We start from the raw sequence: 20,036 nt of genomic DNA, 5'->3' as shown, positions 1-20,036 counted from the left end.
TAGGGTCCATTTGCAAAACGAGATTTCGTCCAATGGGACAAACACCCCATTGAAATCCTGCATGCAGAGTTCTGTAATATTCTCCTACATGTCCAGGAGGAAAACTACAAACAATTTATGCATGTCAGAATTAGCCCAATATCCACTAATAATGAAAATGTAAAAAAGTGCAATTACAGTACATTTTGGAAACATCTCAAATACAGTGACCCACTCTCATATCATAACCAAGCCCTGCAATGGCTGAGAAAAAAAAGGAATCCCCTCATCCAGCTGGTCCTGGGGCTGAGTTCATAAACTTGTTCTACTAACCCACTGAAGCCTCAGGACCAGAACATACAATCCATCAGAATATTAAATAAACCTCTCCGATGATAATAGGCTACCTGTCCTGTTGGGGGAGGACACAGAGAGCTGTGGGTTGGCAGCGCACTACAATGCTGCCTGCCATAAGATGAGAGACAGTGTCTGACAGACCAACCAACCTGCAGATGTCTTCTACACCATTGTTATTGTCCATTGTATGGTTATTTCTACTCTTGATTATTGTTGTTACTGATTGTCCCATTGACAATCTTGATCATTATTATTTTAATTATGTTAATATTGTAAATGTATAACTTTATTTCCAAAGTAAGCTTTGTCAATATGTGCATCGTCACGTCATACCAACAAAGCAATCTGAACTGAGAGAGTAAGCGAGAGATATGCAACAGGTTGCGTGTGCAATCTACAGCGGGAATTTACAAACTAAGCATGTTTGTTTCCTCAGTCTGCCAAGATCAGAGGCAGTAGGGATGACTAGGGATGTTCTCTTGATAAGTGTGTGTCCTGCTAAGCATTCAAAAAAATGTAATGAGTACTTTTGGGTGTGAGAGAAAATGTATGGAGTAAAAAGTACATTATTTTCTTTAAGAATGTAGTGAAGTAAAAGCAAAAGTTGTCAAAAATATAAATAGCAAAGTAAAGTACAGGTACCCCAAAAAACGGCTTAAGTAGTACTTTAAAGTAGTTTTACTTAAGTACTTTACACCACTGACTGAGACTGCAATAAAAGTAGAGCCCGTATTAACCATCATCATCATCATTATGGTAGTCACAATTAGTGTCAGGAAATGTCAAATTCATTCACAACCATTGTCATCCGCCTACAGGCTAATGTTCTATAGCCACAATTTGCTCTAATTGGCTAACTTTGACTCCATCTGCTCCAAAGCAAAGCCTGGATAGACGGCTAAGCTAACGCTAAGCGCTAACCCCAAGGCAGTGGGTGAAATTTACCTTCATTAATACTGAACCAACTGACATTTTGGAACAGAATGAGAATAACAAGAGGAAAATCGATGCTGCGCTGCCAATATCACACTACTGCTCTCAGAAAACAGCCTTGAGAAATTGCTGAGAGAGTAAGAAATCTACAAAACAACGAACCCAATCGATCTCATAGGGCAAAAACATTCATTTCTCAAAGCCAGAAGGACTGGGATTTTAAACGTCTCGCACTCTATCCATTTCCATCTCGGTCTCTCCCTCTTTTTACATTTCCCTCTCCGTCTCTCTCTTGCTTTCTATTCCCCTCTCTCCATTTCCCTGTCTGCCTCTCTCTATTTCCATCTGTCTATCTACCAATCTATATAATAATAATATAATATATGCCATTTAGCAGACGCTTTTATCCAAAGCGACTTACTGTCATGTGTGCATACATTCTACGTATGGGTGGTCCCGGGAATCGAACCCACTAACCTGGCGTTACAAGCGCCATGCTCTACCAACTGAGCTACAGAAGGACAACTCTCTCTATCTCCCTCTCTGTCTCTCTCGTCACCTATTAGAGGGCAGGAAATAACTTCCACAAAGCTAAGGGATGGCCTGTGGGGCTTGGAGACTAATACACAAAATTAAGTAGGGATGAACAGTCATGAACAGAGCTTTCAGACTGGAAGAGAGAGAGAGAGAGGTCCACTGCTGTAACCTAAGCAGTACTGAGAGTATTGGATGTGAAGGACTCCCACAGTAGACAGCCACAGTATTCCACACTCCATATACACTCTATCCTACACTCCACACTCTCCATGACCCTTCTCCCATCACATGAAAGCTGAACAGAATATGAAACTTTATACAGTAGAGTTGGTATACTGTTTGTGTATGTTTTTTTTGCTGTGTGTGTGTCTGTGTGTTCTGGGTGAGGTGTTTACCTCCTGTGATACACCCACTTCGCAGAGCAATATAGTTTCCCTTGACGCATGGGCCAATTAATTTACAAGTGAATAGGAAGTCTTGTTCTATTCTGTTCAGTGATGAAAACAGACAGACGTAAGACATTTAGCATACAGGTGGATTCGGTAGAGTGCCAAGCTGCTCTGTGGCAGAGCGGTGCAGGGGGTGTGGTTGCTGTCAGATCATGTTAACCATGGACGTGACAGCACAGAGAAGCATCACAGCAGCCGGTGTCAGGGGACATTTTTCAACAGCGTGAAGAGCGAAAAACAGCTCTGCCAAGCAGTGTTGAGCTCTACGGTTACACACTATACAGCGCAGGATGCAATGCACACAGACAGATCTTTAGCATGGTCACATGTTCTACTTTATACTCAAACAGGTAAGATGTGCAAACCCAAACACTTGGACTAAAGGCAAATCTTTCTAAACAACATATTTCTTCATCCCTTCGGGATTACGGTGGAGGGAAGGATGCATTTGACATATACATATTTGAACAGGGTCTCTGGGTTTGTGTGAGTCTATCTGTTTCTCTGGATTGCAGGGACAACAGCAGAAGTAGCAGGTGCTGTATCTCTGTTAGAGTACTTTCCTTTAGCCCTCTGATGACATCTACAGTGGTTCCTCCTTTAAAAGTTGCGAGGTTACACCGCGGGACTTCCCCTCTTTCCACAGGGATTCTCTGCCTCTGACCCTTTTACAGGGGCTGAGTCACTGGCTTACTGGTGCTCTTTCATAAGTGTCTCCTGACCCCTCTTGTCTCAGCCTCCAGTATTTATGCTGCAGTAGTTTGTGTCGCGGGGCTAGGGTCAGTTTGTTATATCTGGAGTACTTCTCCTGTCTTATCCGGTATCCTGTGTGAATTTAAATATACTCTCTCTAATTCTCTCCTTCTCTCTTTCTTTCTCTCTCTCGGAGGACCTGAGCCCCAGGACCATGCCTCAGGACTACTTGGCATGATGACTCCTTGCTGTCCCCAGTCCACCTGGCCATGCTACTGCTCCAGTTTCAACTGTTCTGCCTGCGTCTATGGAATCCTGACCTGTTCACCGGACGTGCTACCTGTCCCAGGCCTATTATTTGATCATGCTGGTCATTTATGAACATTTGAACATTTTGACCATGTGCTGTTATAATCTCCACCCGGCACAGCCAGAAGAGGACTGGCCACTCCTCATAGCCTGGTTCCTCTCTAGGTTTCTTCCTAGGTTTTGGCCTTTCTAGGGAGTTTTTCCTAGCCAACGTGCTTCAACACCTGCATTGTTTGCTGTTTGGGGTTTTAGGCTGGGTTTCTGTACATCACTTTGAGATATCAGCTGATGTACGAAGGGCTATATAAATAAATTTGATTTGATTTTGATTTGACTTAGAGGTACCCAGCGGCACGGCTTCATTGCTCCAGACCACCACAAGAGGGAGTTAGAGCACTGATTATGCATTTGGGTCCCAAGGTTTTTATTTGACCAATCATAATGAGTGGTTCCAATGACAAATTTGATGCGAGCCACCCCTCCCGGGTGACAAAACATTACGGGGAAGCAAATGTAAGTAGTTATAACATCATAACGAGTCAAGAAAAAAAAGACAATTGAGAGGAATATGAAAGTTAATGTAGAGACAAACAATTGTGCATATTTTTTTAATTTACGAAAATCGCTATTTTGCAAGTTTTCTGTCATAACCAATACCAGGTGTATCAAACTCCATTCTGTGAATGATGCTGTGTCTGCATGTATGTATTACAATTATACACTGTCACGTAGAGTAGGCCAGAAGGCTAAACTGGATAACCTAACCTCTATCAAAATAAAAAGATGGCGGAACCGCAAAAGTTCTTCTGTGCAAAGGTGTTTATTTACAAGTGATTCCGGAACAAAAAAACAACAGTACTGCCATCAACGTCTACCTTATGGGACAGCTTAAAAACAATGCTGCCCCATCCACAGCTCAATCCAAAACAAAAAACCTCCCCATGACTGAAAGAGAGGCTCCTTTTGTAGGGCTAGCCCCTCCCCTCAGAACAATTAACCCTAATTAATTAATCAATTAACAATACAAACCTACCTTTTCCATGAACTAAACATACTAAAGGATATACATTGCAACACGGTTTTAAACAATATCACAACATAACATTTACAACATTACCTCACTACTGACAATATCTTTCAATATGCCCATATGCATTACTGAGCCATTTGGGACAGGCACTATAAAGCCAACCCAATTCCCTTAGCTCGGGTCCTTTTCCAGCATACCCGGAAGCTACAGAGATGGAGAGAGAGGAACAGAACAAACAAACAATGCGCTCATCCACAACATTGATAAGTATAATAATTATTGTATCTCTCAAATATGAACACTGACAGGTGTGAAATGCATGCACCAAGACAGAAGTTAATTTGTGTGTCGACCCACATTGTTAACTTATCTTATAATGGCGCAGGGAGGAGTGAAGAATATGTGTGTGCGTTAAAGAACCAAATGCTGCCCGCGGCCAGTGACGGACTTCTACGTCACATTACCTTCCTCCTCTCCTGAAGCGACCATGTACGGGAGCCTTGATAGGTAGTCCGCAGTAACGTTCTCTTTTCCTGCCTTGTGACGGACACAGAACCTGAAGGGCTGGAGCTCCAGATACCACCTGGTCACACGAGAATTCCGGTCCTTCATGGTCTGGATCCAGGTCAGTGCTCTGTGGTCCGTGTGCAGGTCAAATTCCCTCCCAAGAAGGTAGTAACGGAGGCTATCTAGGGCCCACTTTATAGCCAGGCACTCCTTTCGATTGTAGAATACCTGGTTTCCCTGGGCAACAGCTTCCGACTCAGGTACAGCACAGGAAGCTCTTCTCTTGGCTCCCCTTGGGCCAGTACAGCTCCAATTCCTACAGCCGAAGCGTCCACCTGCACGAGAAATCTCTTCTGAAAATCAGAGGTCTGGAGAACAGGGAATGAGCACAGTCGGTTTTTCAGTGTCATGAAGGCTTCCTCACACTCCTCAGTCCACTTCACAGGGTTGCTGGCCCCCTTCGAAGTGAGGTTGGTCAGAGGGACAGCGATGGTCGAAAACTGTGGAATGAATCTCCGGTACCACCCTGCCAGACCTAGGAAGGACTTCACCTGTTTCTTGGTTCTGGGTTGAGGGCTATTCCTGATGGACTCCACTTTCTCCACCTGAGGCCGAACTTCACCCTTACCCAGCTGGTAACCCAGGTACTTTGTCTCCTGTTTCGCCCACTCACACTTCAGGAGGTTAAGCGTGAGGCCTGCTTCATGAATCTTCCCCAGGACTCTGCTAAGATGCTGTATGTGCTCCTCCCAGGAGTGGCTGTAGATCACCACGTCGTCCAAGTAAGCAGCACAGTAATCGTCACAGTCCTGGAGGACCTTGTCCATCAGCCTCTGGAAAGTCGCAGGGGCCCCATGAAGGCCAAACGGCATGACCTTGAACTGGAACAGGCCCATTGGCGTCCGGAATGCAGTGTAGGCCTTGGATTGTTCATCCAGGGGCACCTGCCAGTACCCTTTGCAGAGATCCAATGTGGTGATGTAATGAGCTCTACCTATTCTCTCCAGTAAGTCGTCAATGCGGGGCATGGGATAGGCATCAAACTGGGAGATGGCATTCACCTTACGGAAGTTCATGCAGACGCGCAAAGAGCCATCCTTCTTTGGGACAATGACAATAGGGCTGCTCCATTCACTTGAAGATGGCTCGACAACATTCATCTCTATCATGGTGTGGACCTCTTCCTTGAGGGCTACCACCAGCCTCTCAGGCACACGGTAAGGATGCTGGCGGACAGGGTTCTGGCCAGGTTTCAAACGAATGACGTGTTCTAGGACTTTGGTTCTTCCTGGTCTCTGACTGAAGAGGGCCGGATACTTGCCAAACAGCTGCTTCAGCTCATCTTGCTTGTCTTCTTCCAGGTGAGCCAGTATGACTTCTGCTCGTTCTTTCCATGCCTCTGTGACCCCATCCGACTCATCCTCTTCTACTCTGCGGACCAGAAAGGACTTTCCTTTGGAGAGTTCCTCTCTCTCCTCCCAGGCCTTGAGAAGGTTCACATGGTAGATTTGCTTTTTCTTACCCTTGTCCGGGTGCAGCACCTCGTAGGTCACTGGGCCCATCTTCCTCCCGATTAGGTACGGTCCTTGCCATTGCGCAAGGAGCTTGCTGGTAGACGAGGGAAGGAGGAGCAGGACTTTCTGTCCTGGCTCAAACTTTCTGTGGTGAGCGTGCTGGTCATAGCCTCTCTTCTGGGCCTTCTGGGCTTGCTGAAGGTTTGCTCTAGCTTCCTCTCGGTACCGTTCCAACCTGTCTCGCATCTGGAGGACATACTGGACAATCCCCTGTCCTGAGGTAGCTACTGGGGAACCTTCCCAGCACTTCTTCAGCAGGTCCAGTGGTCCTTGCACTGGCCATCCATAGAGGAGTTCGAATGGCGAGAAACCTGTCGATGCCTGAGACACCTCCCTGTAAGCAAAAAGCAGAAAGGGTAACCACTTATCCCAGTCTCTACCAGTGTCAGCCACAAACTTCCTCAGCATGTTCTTGAGCGTTTGATTGAATCTCTCTACAAGCCCATCCGTTTGGGGATGGTAGGGAGTAGTCCTCAAGCCTTTAATGCCCAGCTGTCGGTGGAGTTGAACCATCAGTCGCGAGGTGAAGTTTGTCCCTTGGTCCGTCAGGATTTCATCTGGGATTCCTACACGAGAGAAGAGCTGAAGAAGAGCACTGATTATTTTTGGAGTGGTTATGGAACGGAGTGGGAAGGCTTCTGGGAACCGGGTGGCATAGTCACAGATCACCAATATATACTTGTAACCTGCACTACTCTTCTCCAAGGGTCCAACAATGTCCATTGCAATTCTCTTGAATGGGGTAGAGATAACAGGCAGTGAACATAGAGGAGCCCTTTCAGACCTACGGACAGCACTGGTTTTCTGGCACGTGGGGCATGATTTGCAGTATTTTTGTACATCAGTATACATGGAGGGCCAAAAGAAACGGGAGCCTAGCCTAAGATAGGTCTTATGTTGCCCTAGATGGCCTGCCCATGGAACTGTATGTGCAAGGTTGAGAACAAGTGGTCTACAGGTAGATGGCACCACCAACTTCCTGCTATCTGCCTCTGACCCAAGGTAGAGTATGTGGTTGTCTACTGTGTAAATCCCCCCATGAAGATTGACTGTCCCCAGCTAAGGCCTTGTCAAACAAACATTTCAAGGTTGCGTCAGACTTCTGCAGTGTAGCAAAATTTTGTGGAACATCCCATTGCACCTCTAACCCAGACACATCAGCAACAGGTACAGGGGTTCCCACATACTTCTCAAGACGCCGCTGGCGGCGTGACTTTCTGGGCCCTTTGGTTCCCCCCTCGCACAGACTATCACACAAGTCAGGCAGAGGTTGTAAACCAGCTTTGGACTGGGCACGAGTGACAACTGAACATGCCATCTGAACATCAGACTGGCAAACTGACTGCTCATATAGCTGACCCCCCACACTTCCCAACAGATCAGAGAGTACTGGCACATCCCTCCCCAAAATCATCTCAAAAGGTAGCTTCTCCATTACCCCAACTTTGAGGAGGTATTTCTGACCCTGAATCTCAACTGTGAGCTCAGCTGTGGGCTGCTGTGACTGGTCACCATGGACACATTGGATCAGTGTCTGACCATAATCAATGTCATTAACAGGTACATTACCTTTTCTGATCAATGACAGGGAACTGCCGGTGTCAATCATTGCAGTAATACTTTTACCATTCACTTTTACAGGTACCAAGCATGACCCTTCCCGAGTCTGTCTATTCTGAACACCATCCCCCTCTCTGGGTACATAACAGTAACCCGAGAGCTTGGATTTACGTAGCGGACACATTGAAGCTTTGAGCCCCTGCTGCCGGCAGTAAAAACAGGTCAGACCCCTCCCATCAGAGCGAACTGCATGATCCCTTACCTCCCTCCCAGACACATTTAAGTCATTTAGCAGACGCTCTTATCCAGAGCGACTTACAAATTGGTGCATTCACCTTATGACATCCAGTGGGACAGTCACTTAACAATAGTGCATCTAAAACTTAGGGGGGGTGGGGTGAGAGGGATTACTTAACCTATCCTAGGTATTCCTTAAAGAGGTGGGGTTTCAGGTGTCTCCGGAAGGTGGTGATTGACTCCGCTGTCCTGGCGTCGTGAGGGAGTTTGTTCCACCATTGGGGGGCCAGGGCAGCGAACAGTTTTGACTGGGCTGAGCGGGAACTGTACTTCCTCAGTGGTAGGGAGGCGAGCAGGCCAGAGGTGGATGAACGCAGTGCCCTTGTTTGGGTGTAGGGCCTGATCAGAGCCTGGAGGTACTGAGGTGCCGTTCCCCTCACAGCTCCGTAGGCAAGCACCATGGTCTTGTAGCGGATGCGAGCTTCAACTGGAAGCCAGTGGAGAGAACGGAGGAGCGGGGTGACGTGAGAGAACTTGGGAAGGTTGAACACCAGACGGGCTGCGGCGTTCTGGATGAGTTGAAGGGGTTTAATGGCACAGGCAGGGAGCCCAGCCAACAGCGAGTTGCAGTAATCCAGACGGGAGATGACAAGTGCCTGGATTAGGACCTGCGCCGCTTCCTGTGTGAGGCAGGGTCGTACTCTGCGGATGTTGTAGAGCATGAACCTACAGGAACGGGCCACCGCCTTGATGTTAGTTGAGAACGACAGGGTGTTGTCCAGGATCACACCAAGGTTCTTGGCGCTCTGGGAGGAGGACACAATGGAGTTGTCAACCGTGATGGCGAGATCATGGAACGGGCAGTCCTTCCCGGGAGGAAGAGCAGCTCCGTCTTGCCGAGGTTCAGCTTGAGGTGGTGATCCGTCATCCACACTGATATGTCTGCCAGACATGCAGAGATGCGATTCGCCACCTGGTCATCAGAAGGGGGAAAGGAGAAGATTAATTGTGTGTCGTCTGCATAGCAATGATAAGAGAGACCATGTGAGGTTATGACAGAGCCAAGTGACTTGGTGTATAGCGAGAATAGGAGAGGGCCAAGAACAGAGCCCTGGGGGACACCAGTGGTGAGAGCGCGTGGTGAGGAGACAGATTCTCGCCACGCCACCTGGTAGGAGCGACCTGTCAGGTAGGACGCAATCCAAGCGTGGGCCGCGCCGGAGATGCCCAACTCGGAGAGGGTGGAGAGGAGGATCTGATGGTTCACAGTATCGAAGGCAGCCGATAGATCTAGAAGGATGAGAGCAGAGGAGAGAGAGTTAGCTTTAGCAGTGCGGAGCGCCTCCGTGATACAGAGGAGAGCAGTCTCAGTTGAATGACTAGTCTTGAAACCTGACTGATTTGGATCAAGAAGGTCATTCAGAGAGAGATAGCGGGAGAGCTGGCCAAGGACGGCACGTTCAAGAGTTTTGGAGAGAAAAGAAAGAAGGGATACTGGTCTGTAATTGTTGACATCGGAGGGATCGAGTGTAGGTTTTTTCAGAAGGGGTGCAACTCTCGCTCTCTTGAAGACGGAAGGGACGTAGCCAACGGTCAGGGATGAGTTGATGAGCGAGGTGAGGTAAGGGAGAAGGTCTCCGGAAATGGTCTGGAGAAGAGAGGAGGGGATAGGGGGGTCAAGCGGGCAGGTTGTTGGGCGGCCGGCCGTCACAAGACGCGAGATTTCATCTGGAGAGAGAGGGGAGAAAGAGGTCAGAGCACAGGGTAGGGCAGTGTGAGCAGAACCAGCGGTGTCGTTTGACTTAGCAAACGAGGATCGGATGTCGTCGACCTTCTTTTCAAAATGGTTGACGAAGTCATCTGCAGAGAGGGAGGAGGGGGGGGGCGGAGGATTCAGGAGGGAGGAGAAGGTGGCAAAGAGCTTCCTAGGGTTAGAGGCAGATGCTTGGAATTTAGCGTGGTAGAAAGTGGCTTTAGCAGCAGAGACAGAGGAGGAAAATGTAGAGAGGAGGGAGTGAAAGGATGCCAGGTCCGCAGGGAGGCGAGTTTTCCTCCATTTCCGCTCGGCTGCCCGGAGCCCTGTTCTGTGAGCTCGCAATGAGTCATCGAGCCACGGAGCGGGAGGGGAGGACCGAGCCGGCCTGGAGGATAGGGGACATAGAGAGTCAAGGGATGCAGAGAGGGAGGAGAGGAGGGTTGAGGAGGCAGAATCAGGAGATAGGTGGGAGAAGGTTTGAGCGGAGGGAAGAGATGATAGGATGGAAGAGGAGAGAGTAGCAGGGGAGAGAGAGCGAAGGTTGGGACGGCGCGATACCATCCGAGTAGGGGCAGTGTGGGAGGTGTTGGATGAGAGCGAGAGGGAAAAGGATACAAGGCAGTGGTCGGAGACTTGGAGGGGAGTTGCAATGAGGTTAGTGGAAGAACAGCATCTAGTAAAGATGAGGTCGAGCGTATTGCCTGCCTTGTGAGTAGGGGGGGAAGGTGAGAGGGTGAGGTCAAAAGAGGAGAGGAGTGGAAAGAAGGAGGCAGAGAGGAAAGAGTCAAAGGTAGACGTGGGGAGGTTAAAGTCGCCCAGAACTGTGAGAGGTGAGCCGTCCTCAGGAAAGGAGCTTATCAAGGCACATAAACCCCCAGAGTTACCTCCACCATCTCTGGCGTTTCTGATGTCCCTTGTGTCTCTGAGACTCCTTGGAGCGGGTGCTGCAGGTTGTGGTGGGCCCCCTTTACGTGCATTAAGATACTGCAGTGCAAGCTTGGCCGCCATAAGCCCGTCCTTGGGCTCGTGCTCTCGGACCCAGCTTCGAATGTCGTGTGGTAGAACTTGTAGAAGTTGCTCGAGGATGATGACCTCCCCGATTTCGTCCTGTGTCTTCTCCCCCGGTCGAACCCATCGTCGGTAGAGACCCTTGAGGCGGTGGTACGTCTCTGTCGGCGACTCACCCGATGGCGTTGATGCAGCTCTGAAGCGTTGACGGTAGGTTTCCGGTGAGATGTCAAACTTCACCAGCAGCGCTTCCTTCAAGCCCTTGTAGACATTGGACAGCCCCTCATCCATTGCTGTGTAAGCCTCTAAGGCCTTGCCCGTGAGCAATGGGACAAGCCTGCAGGCCCACTCTACCTCAGGCCACTGCCACGTCTTAGCCATGCGCTCAAACCTCAACAGGTAGTTTTCAATGTCCTCCCCCTGCTGGTATGAGGGCATCTCTGGCTCCTTCCTCAGGAATGCTGGAAGATGGACGTTAACACTGCTGGACTGGTCTCCTGGTGCTGGCCTCATTACTGCTTGGGGTGCCTGCTGTGGAGTTGAAGTCCCTGCTGCATCGAGCCTTTGTCGTCCTGGTGTTGGAAGACCCAATCTTGGGCTCTCACTGACGAGTTCCGCCTGGTGGGGAGCTGTGAGGATAGATTGGCGTAGGCCACGTAACTCCTGCTTGAGGTCTTCGTCCCTCCTCTCAAGGCAGGTGAAAAGTTGCTGAAAAAGAGCTACCATGGTTGGGTGTGGTTCTGGTCCCCCAACTGCTCCTTCAGTCAGCAGCTCACCCAGTTCTGGTTGTCTTTGGCCCCGCGGTCGGGCTCCTAGTTTCTCATACTTGACCTCTTCTTCACCAGACGATTCCATGGTATTCCACCCCGGTTCAACTTCAGGTACCTTTTCTGACAGTTGATGCTGTTGCTGAGAACGCAATCCTGTACGCATTCCTTTACCTCTCTTGTTGGAATTCACTGATTTGCGGTACGCCATCCCACCACTGCCACCATATGTCACGTAGAGTAGGCCAGAAGGCTAAACTGGATAACCTAACCTCTATCAAAATAAAAAGATGGCGGAACCGCAAAAGTTCTTCTGTGCAAAGGTGTTTATTTACAAGTGATTCCGGAACAAAAAAACAACAGTACTGCCATCAACGTCTACCTTATGGGACAGCTTAAAAACAATGCTGCCCCATCCACAGCTCAATCCAAAACAAAAAACCTCCCCATGACTGAAAGAGAGGCTCCTTTTGTAGGGCTAGCCCCTCCCCTCAGAACAATTAACCCTAATTAATTAATCAATTAACAATACAAACCTACCTTTTCCATGAACTAAACATACTAAAGGATATACATTGCAACACGGTTTTAAACAATATCACAACATAACATTTACAACATTACCTCACTACTGACAATATCTTTCAATATGCCCATATGCATTACTGAGCCATTTGGGACAGGCACTATAAAGCCAACCCAATTCCCTTAGCTCGGGTCCTTTTCCAGCATACCCGGAAGCTACAGAGATGGAGAGAGAGGAACAGAACAAACAAACAATGCGCTCATCCACAACATTGATAAGTATAATAATTATTGTATCTCTCAAATATGAACACTGACAGGTGTGAAATGCATGCACCAAGACAGAAGTTAATTTGTGTGTCGACCCACATTGTTAACTTATCTTATAATGGCGCAGGGAGGAGTGAAGAATATGTGTGTGCGTTAAAGAACCAAATGCTGCCCGCGGCCAGTGACTTCTACGTCACATACACTTCAACAGTTATATAATATATATATATCTATGGTTCGAATTCAGGCTGTATCACATCCGACCATGATTGGGAGTGCCATTGGGCTGTGCACAATTGGCCCAGGGGTTTGGCCGGAGTAGGCCTTCAATGGCCGGGGTAGGCTGGTGCTGAAAATATAGCTAGCTTGTTATGCAAGTGTTGCACACCAAGAAATGGAGAAAACCTACACCAGTCGAGCAATTCATTTCAACGAAAACCTTCATTTTAATTTGAGATTACAAACAACAAGAGGGCTTAATTGGAGTCTATTTCTTCGGAGCATAGACCTATAAAAAATAACTAAACCTGTCTTAGGAAGGGGGTCTTTTCACCTAAATTAAACTGCCTGCTACTCAGGCCCATAAGCTAGGATATGCATATATTTGTTGATGTGGATGGAAAACACTCTAAAGTTTCCAAAACTGTTAAAATAATGTCAGTGAGTATAACAGAACTGATATGGCAGGCGAAACCCCAAGGAAAATCCAACCAGGAAGTACCATTATTTTGAAAGGCTGTTTTTCCATTGAAAGCCTATCCACCATACAAAGACTTAGGACCCAGTTCACAATCTCTATGGCTTCCTCAACATGTGACCAGTCTTTAGGCATTGTTTCAGGCTTTTACTCTGAAAAATGAGGGAGATACACCGCTTTCAATGAGAGGACAGTGAACATTTCCAGACATGAACCAAGCACGTGATCGGGAGCGCGCATTTACTGTTTACCTTTTCCATTGACAAAGCTTTTGTCTGGTTGAAATATTATTGATGATTTATGACAAAAACAACCTGAGGATTGATTTTAAACATTGTTTGACATGTTTCTACTATCTTTTATTGTACTTTTTTGACTTTTCGTATTGGTGTTGAGATTGTGCATTGTGCCTTTGGATTTCTGAACTAAACGCACCAACAAAACGGAGGTATTTGGACATAAAGATGAACTTCATCGAACAAAACAAACATTTGTTGTCTAACATGGAGACCTGGGAGTGCCACCAGATGAAGATCATCAAAAGTAAGTGATTCATTTTAATGCAGTTTCTGACTTTTGTGACACTCTCCTTGGTTGGAAAATGGCTGTATGGGTTTCTGTGGCTAGGAGCTGACCTAACATAATCGCAAAGTGTGCTTTTGCCGTAAAGCATTTTTGAAATCTGACAAAGCGGTTGCATTAAGGAGAAGTTTATCTGTATTGTTATATTTAACACTTGTATCTTTTATCAATGTTTATGATGAGTATTTCTGTTATTTGATGTGGCTCTCTGCTCTTCCACCGGATGTTTGTTTGAGACAATGCATTTCTGAACATAACACACCAATTTCAAATGAGGTTTTTGGACATAAAGATGAACTTTATCGAACAAAACACACATTTATTGTGTAACATGAAGTCCTGTGAGTGCCATCTGATGAAGATCAAAGGTTAGGGATTAATTTAATCGCTATTTCTGACTTTGTGAGCCCTAGCCTTGGCTGGAAAATGGCTGTATGGTTTTCTGTGACTGGGTGCTGACCTAACATAATCGTTTTGTGAGCTTTTGCCGTAAAGCCTATTTGAAATCGGACACTGTGGCTGGATTTACAAGAAGTTCATCTTTAAAATGGTGGATCATGTTTGAGGAATTTTAATTATGGGATTTCTGTTGTTTTGAATTTGGCGCCCTGCAATTTCACTGGCTGTTGTCGAGGTGGGACGTTAACTGGCTGAGGTAGACTATGAGGCTTTATTAGGCCTACTTACAATTGCAACTGGTCAAAAATGTTGCATCCTACATAAAACAATTATTTAAAGAAGAAAAGTCTGCATGTTCGATCTAAACATTGTAAATAATAATTAAAAGCGCATATTTCTAAATTCCAAACTCTAAAACTAATTGGAAAGGTAGGTACAAATTATGTGTGACACAATAAAGAACGCAAACAAGATGTAAACAAGATGCTGCATTTTAATTTACAGTAGTGATGGACATTTTGAAAACAGGTTTTCAAACACTTGTTTTTCACAACTGTGGCCCATCATGCAAATGTTTCCTATTAGCAGGACAATAGACTTTTTATAACCCGGCTACTGTTGTGAAAATCCTCCAACTTGCAATGTATTCGATACTTAAGTACTCTAAAGTGTCACATTTCTAACTCAAAACAGCAGTACAGTATTTATTCAGCAACATCTTTATGCTTTTGTTAATAAAATAATATAACGAGAAAAAAGATTTTCAAATGCGGATGTTTATATAAACTACATTTAAGTCGCACTTCCACCCAGCTCCACGACCACAGGTAAAACCTTGATGAGAAGATCAACGTATTTGTTGCATTGTTGTATTGTCAATTTCTCTAGCCAAAACATCTTGATGGCCTTGACCAGTTCATCTTTGCTTGTCGGCTTGGCAGACCTATGGATGCATGTTTTCAGTTGATGCCAAACAAATTTGATCGGGTTTAAATCAGGAGACCTACGTACATGTAGAGATGAAAAATATATATTTAGGTATTTGTAGGTATTTAACCTTTATTTTACTACATAAAGGCCTACTTACTCTGCTGGCGTCTTGACCCAGTTTATGCCCTCATTTGCAATGCAAACCTGGGCGGCAGTGTATTTTGGGTCATTGTCTGCATTTGGAAAATTAAAAAATACATTTAGCTTAACAGGCAAAATTAGGTACAATAATTGAAATATACATGTAAATAGGCCTAAACACAACAAAATATTGCTATAATCCTGTCTTGAAAGAAACAATGTGTAGCCAGAAACACCTATCTGACATAGGGTCCAGCATAGCTCTTGATGCTTTATTCCTCAAAGAAATCTCGAGCCATGATACCTGAAAAAGGAGGCAAGAGTGAATTACAGTCCGTGAGGTGTAGTCTACAATATTTACGGTACCTTTTGCTTTGTAAATAGCCAAACTTACCATCAAAGATCAAATATGGGCCTGGTCCCTGGCGAGAAATTGACCCCCACACATGGAGTTTGAGCGGATGCTTGGGACTCGGCTTGTTTGGTCTTCTTCCTTTTTTTCTGTAGCAATTTTGAGCAAATTGCTCAAGGGCCACGGGTTGATTTGTCTGTGAAGATGACATTATTGAATGTCTCGCCAGCTTTAATCCATGCCTGGGCCTGTAGGAAGCAAAGTTCTTTGTTTGTCAGACAAATCATTGGGTCGAAACTACAGAACAGAACAAAAGAAGTGAACACACATGGTTAATGTTCTGATCATAAAAAATAAATATATGTTGGCAAATCCATGCAAGTTTCTTCAGCTGTCTTCTTAGAGTGATGTCGATGTCGTGTCATTATGCCAACAGATTACATATTGCCTTTGCCGATCGCTCGTCATCTTCATTCATGAGTGAGTCGATGGCTTGAATAGTCTCGCTGGAAATTAAATTCAATGTGAAAATGTGCAGCATACAGTAAAGACCAGCAGTCAATTTATTTAAGCATTATTTTTAGCATTATTAGGCCTACATTAACTTCTTGCGTCGAGCAATCCCGTATCCGGGAGCGTAATCATAACCTCAAGCTCATTACCGTAACGCAACGTTAACTATTCATGAAAATCTCAAATGAAATGAAATAAATATATTGGCTCACAAGCTTAACCTTTTGGTAACAACACTGTCATCTCAGATTTTCAAAATATGCTTTTCAACGATAGCTACACAAGCATTTGTGTAAGAGTATTGATAGCTAGCATAGCATTAAGCCTAGCATTCAGTAGGCAACATTTTCACAAAAACAAGAAAAGCATTCAAATAAAATAATTTACCTTTGAAGAACTTCGGATGTTTTCAATGAGGAGACTCTCAGTTAGATAGCAAATGTTCAGTCCTTGACCAAAATCCCCAAGTCCACCAGTATTTTTTAAAATGTCTCCAGTAGATTTTCCGTTCCTCCTGAAAGCCCTTAATCTGCTCACTTGAATAGAGATACTGGTCATGGTGCTACAGTATAATGAAAGTGAGAGCAAGCGGCAATCTTCTGTATACTTACAGCCTATTGTAAAGTGGCTGAAAGTCACACCTTTCCTCACTCCACCCAAAACTCCACCCTTAACACAGTTAACATTCAAAAACGAGTTGTTAATAAAACATTTAAAATCACGGTACCTTTCTGTTCATCTGCTGAATGTGCGTTGGTCCAGAGCCAGGTGGTATTGGTGGAAAGTCACTCCTCATTGGCGGAGAGTCAGGCAGTATTGGCGGAGAGTCAGGTGGAGAATGACGCGCTGAAAAAGGCAACTCCACCTCCGACAGGCAGAGTCAACATACATCGCGGGTTCGTCAGGTCGTCGGTTCACCCTGACATTTCCATTCCTCTTCTGACAACAGAACTTGACCACAACTGCTCACCAGGCACAGCAAGGGCCGCCCTGACCGTTATGTAGTTCTGCTATTCCAAGGATGTGTAACCAAAGAGAAATACCACGAGTGGGCACAGAATACAAACTGGGATGGAACCCGGTGCAAATGTGGCTTACCAGTGAACCTCTGGGTGTTCATCATTAATACTGTGTCTCAAAAGTTTCCGTCCATGACTGATGCAACCCAAAAATAGCATTAAAGACAGAGTTAATGAGTACTTGAGGTCACCAAGAAAGTCTGGACATGGCCTGCTCTTGAGAAATTTGTTGATTGAATATAAAGCAAGTGATGTCTACTTTTTTTCCCTTTTTCTCGCTCAATCTAGGTTAAATGAAAACGAAATCTCCAAAATATCATTACTTTTTAAACAAAGTGATTATTATTATTAATACATTTAGAATTATATAAAAGCCCCTGAGGATCTGTGAGAATATCTAACGGAAAATGCCCATTAGATATTAATTTAGAGTCCTCCAATCCTCTAAATGTAATTATTGGCAGAGAGTCACGTCATTGAAAAAAAACATTTGTTCGATATACTGTAGGCTTATACTGTAGGCTTAGGACCCATACTGGACCCATACTGTAAGCTTAGGCGAAATTAGTCTCACTAGTGTTGAGTAATGTTTAATGAAGGCAAAACATTTAGAATCCTCCAATCCTTGTAGCCTACTCCCAACCGTTACGTCGTACTGGCTTTATTTACAAATTAGTGAGAATGTCTCACCCCATGTTCAAGAATTTCCCTTTTCTCTCTCACTCTAGGTTAAATGAAAATTAATGGGGATTTGAACCCTGTGAACCCACTTGTCCCGCATTGTGTAGTAGACATCACATTTATGTTGTGAAAACATCACAACTATGAAATAACACATATGGAATCAAGTTAAGAAGAACGACAGCCTACTCCTTCCTCCCCGTCGGGGTTCTCTGCATCACACAGGGATTCTTTAGTTAAATATCCCAGTACTGTACTGCCTACCGTCATGTTGTACAGCAACATATTTTCCGTTCCATTCTAACAGATATCCAGAGGGTTTTTCATGGAATAGAAACACCATCATATTAATCAAATTAATTTAGCAAGTACCAGTCAAAAGTTTGGACACACCTACTCATTCCAGGATTTTTCTTTATTTATACTATTTTCTACATTGTAGAATAATAGTGAAGACATTACAACTATGAAATAACACATATGGAATCAGTTCTTACAAATTCTTATTTACAAGGACAGCCTACTCCTTCCTCCCCAATGGGGATTTGAACCCCGGTCTCACACTTGCCCCGCCTTCTGTAGTACAGACATGGCCTGCTCTCCCTTATGTTAGGAATTAGGCACTTTTCCATGTTTACTACAGTATGTATTGCCTAATAAACAAATAAACACATTTCGTTAATAAAATAATGATAAAAGAATACTCTTTCAAAATGCAGATGTTGATTTGGTTATGGATCATAACGAATATTGGAACAAAGTTGTCTAATGAAGGCAAACAATTTAGAATCCTCCAATCCTGTAGTCTACTTCCGACCGTCACATTGTACAGCGCCATAGAAATCCTGAGGGTTTCGTTTTTTAATTTTTCTCTGAATAGAAACCCCATAATATTAATCTAATTAATTTAGCCAAATTTCTTCAAATCAATCCCATATACTATGTTATTACAAAAAAGGTTTTAAATTCTCTGGTAATGCCAATACGGAAAACTATCAAATGCTTCTCAAAGATTCCCTCTGGTGGTCAAACTAGCAATAACTTGCAGTAACAGAAAAAATGGCTGAATTAAATGACATGCCACAGAATGCTGTAGTGTGCCGCAACTTTTAAAGGAGGAACCACTGTACCTAATCTACCTTCAGCCACACACACGGAGAGAGAGAGAATGAGAGATGGAGAGGTATAGACACCACTTTCTCTTTTCCTTCTCTTACTCTTTCCCCTTGCTTCATTCATCTCCCCACACCACCTACTCTCTCTCTCTTTTTCTGCTAACTCTCTCTCTGCTTTTCTTTCCCCACAGCGCCCAACTCCTTCTTTCTGTGTGATTGCATATAGGCAGATAGGCAGTGCTACACAGCTCTGGGGATAAGAGAAGAGAGATGCCCTTGATTTCACCTTCTGTATCTCTTCTCTCTCTGCCCTCAATCTCTCTTTCCTCTATGGTCTTCATCTCTCACTTCCAGTCTTCTCTCAGTTCCGAATATTTCTTAATTCCATCCCTTTCCTGATTGAGCTTGTTCCCTTTCTTCATTCTCTCTATCCACTAATATTCTTCCTTTCACTCTCCTCCTAAATGTGTCGAGTCCCTTCATTCAACCCTCACTCTCTCCACTGCGCTACATATCAGTTGTCAGTGCTGGTGCTGCGGTCCCTGGTTCCTCTGTGTATGTAACTCCTCGCATGGCTCTGGGCTCCCTCTGTCAGACTCACTCTCTGGATGTGTACATCGCTCCCTGACAGCTGACAACACCCATTTTAAGGCACTGGGACTGGGAGAGAGGATATTCTGTATAAGGAGTCAAGGTATGGGTGTATAATGATGCTGGGTGAGGCTGCAGGTGCAGGTGGATAAAGAACTCATTTGAATCATAATGTGGTCACGGTTGACTGAGGTCCCTGAATTACCATACAACTAATACAACTAATTAAAATGCAGACTCAAATAGTCACCTATCCCTTTTAATAGTCGGGCATCAGCACACATTTCAGCAAATAAACGCCGGTTTCAAATAAATGACGGGTGTAAATGAATTGTTTACGAGGTTAGCATAAATTCTTTACAAGCTTTAATGTTTGATTTGTTACATTAAGGACTCAAACATTATGGCAATAATTTGTTTTTATTGCCAGTAAGAAACTGCTAGCCATTGGCTGGAAAGAGCGGAGAACTGCTAGCTAACTTGCAAACACAAAAACAGTCAACAACTTCGGGTACAGACCTCCAG

General features: G+C 45.0%; 1 long non-coding RNA gene and 1 pseudogene across 1 annotated transcript; both read right to left on the bottom strand.

Annotated features, from left to right (window-relative positions):
* LOC123991034 overlaps positions 1-20,036 on the bottom strand; it is a 191,540-nt pseudogene that overhangs the window by 50,438 nt on the left and 121,066 nt on the right.
* Positions 14,759-16,289, bottom strand: LOC123991035. Its single transcript, XR_006830742.1, has 3 exons — positions 15,635-16,289; positions 15,257-15,544; positions 14,759-15,112 (listed from the first exon to the last, which is right to left on the bottom strand). It is a non-coding gene; the product is annotated as an uncharacterized LOC123991035 (long non-coding RNA).

The sequence above is a fragment of the Oncorhynchus gorbuscha genome, linkage group LG12 (assembly GCF_021184085.1).
Source record: "Oncorhynchus gorbuscha isolate QuinsamMale2020 ecotype Even-year linkage group LG12, OgorEven_v1.0, whole genome shotgun sequence".
Classification (NCBI taxonomy): Eukaryota; Metazoa; Chordata; class Actinopteri; order Salmoniformes; family Salmonidae; genus Oncorhynchus; species Oncorhynchus gorbuscha.
This window is presented reverse-complemented; position numbering and strand designations above follow the sequence as displayed.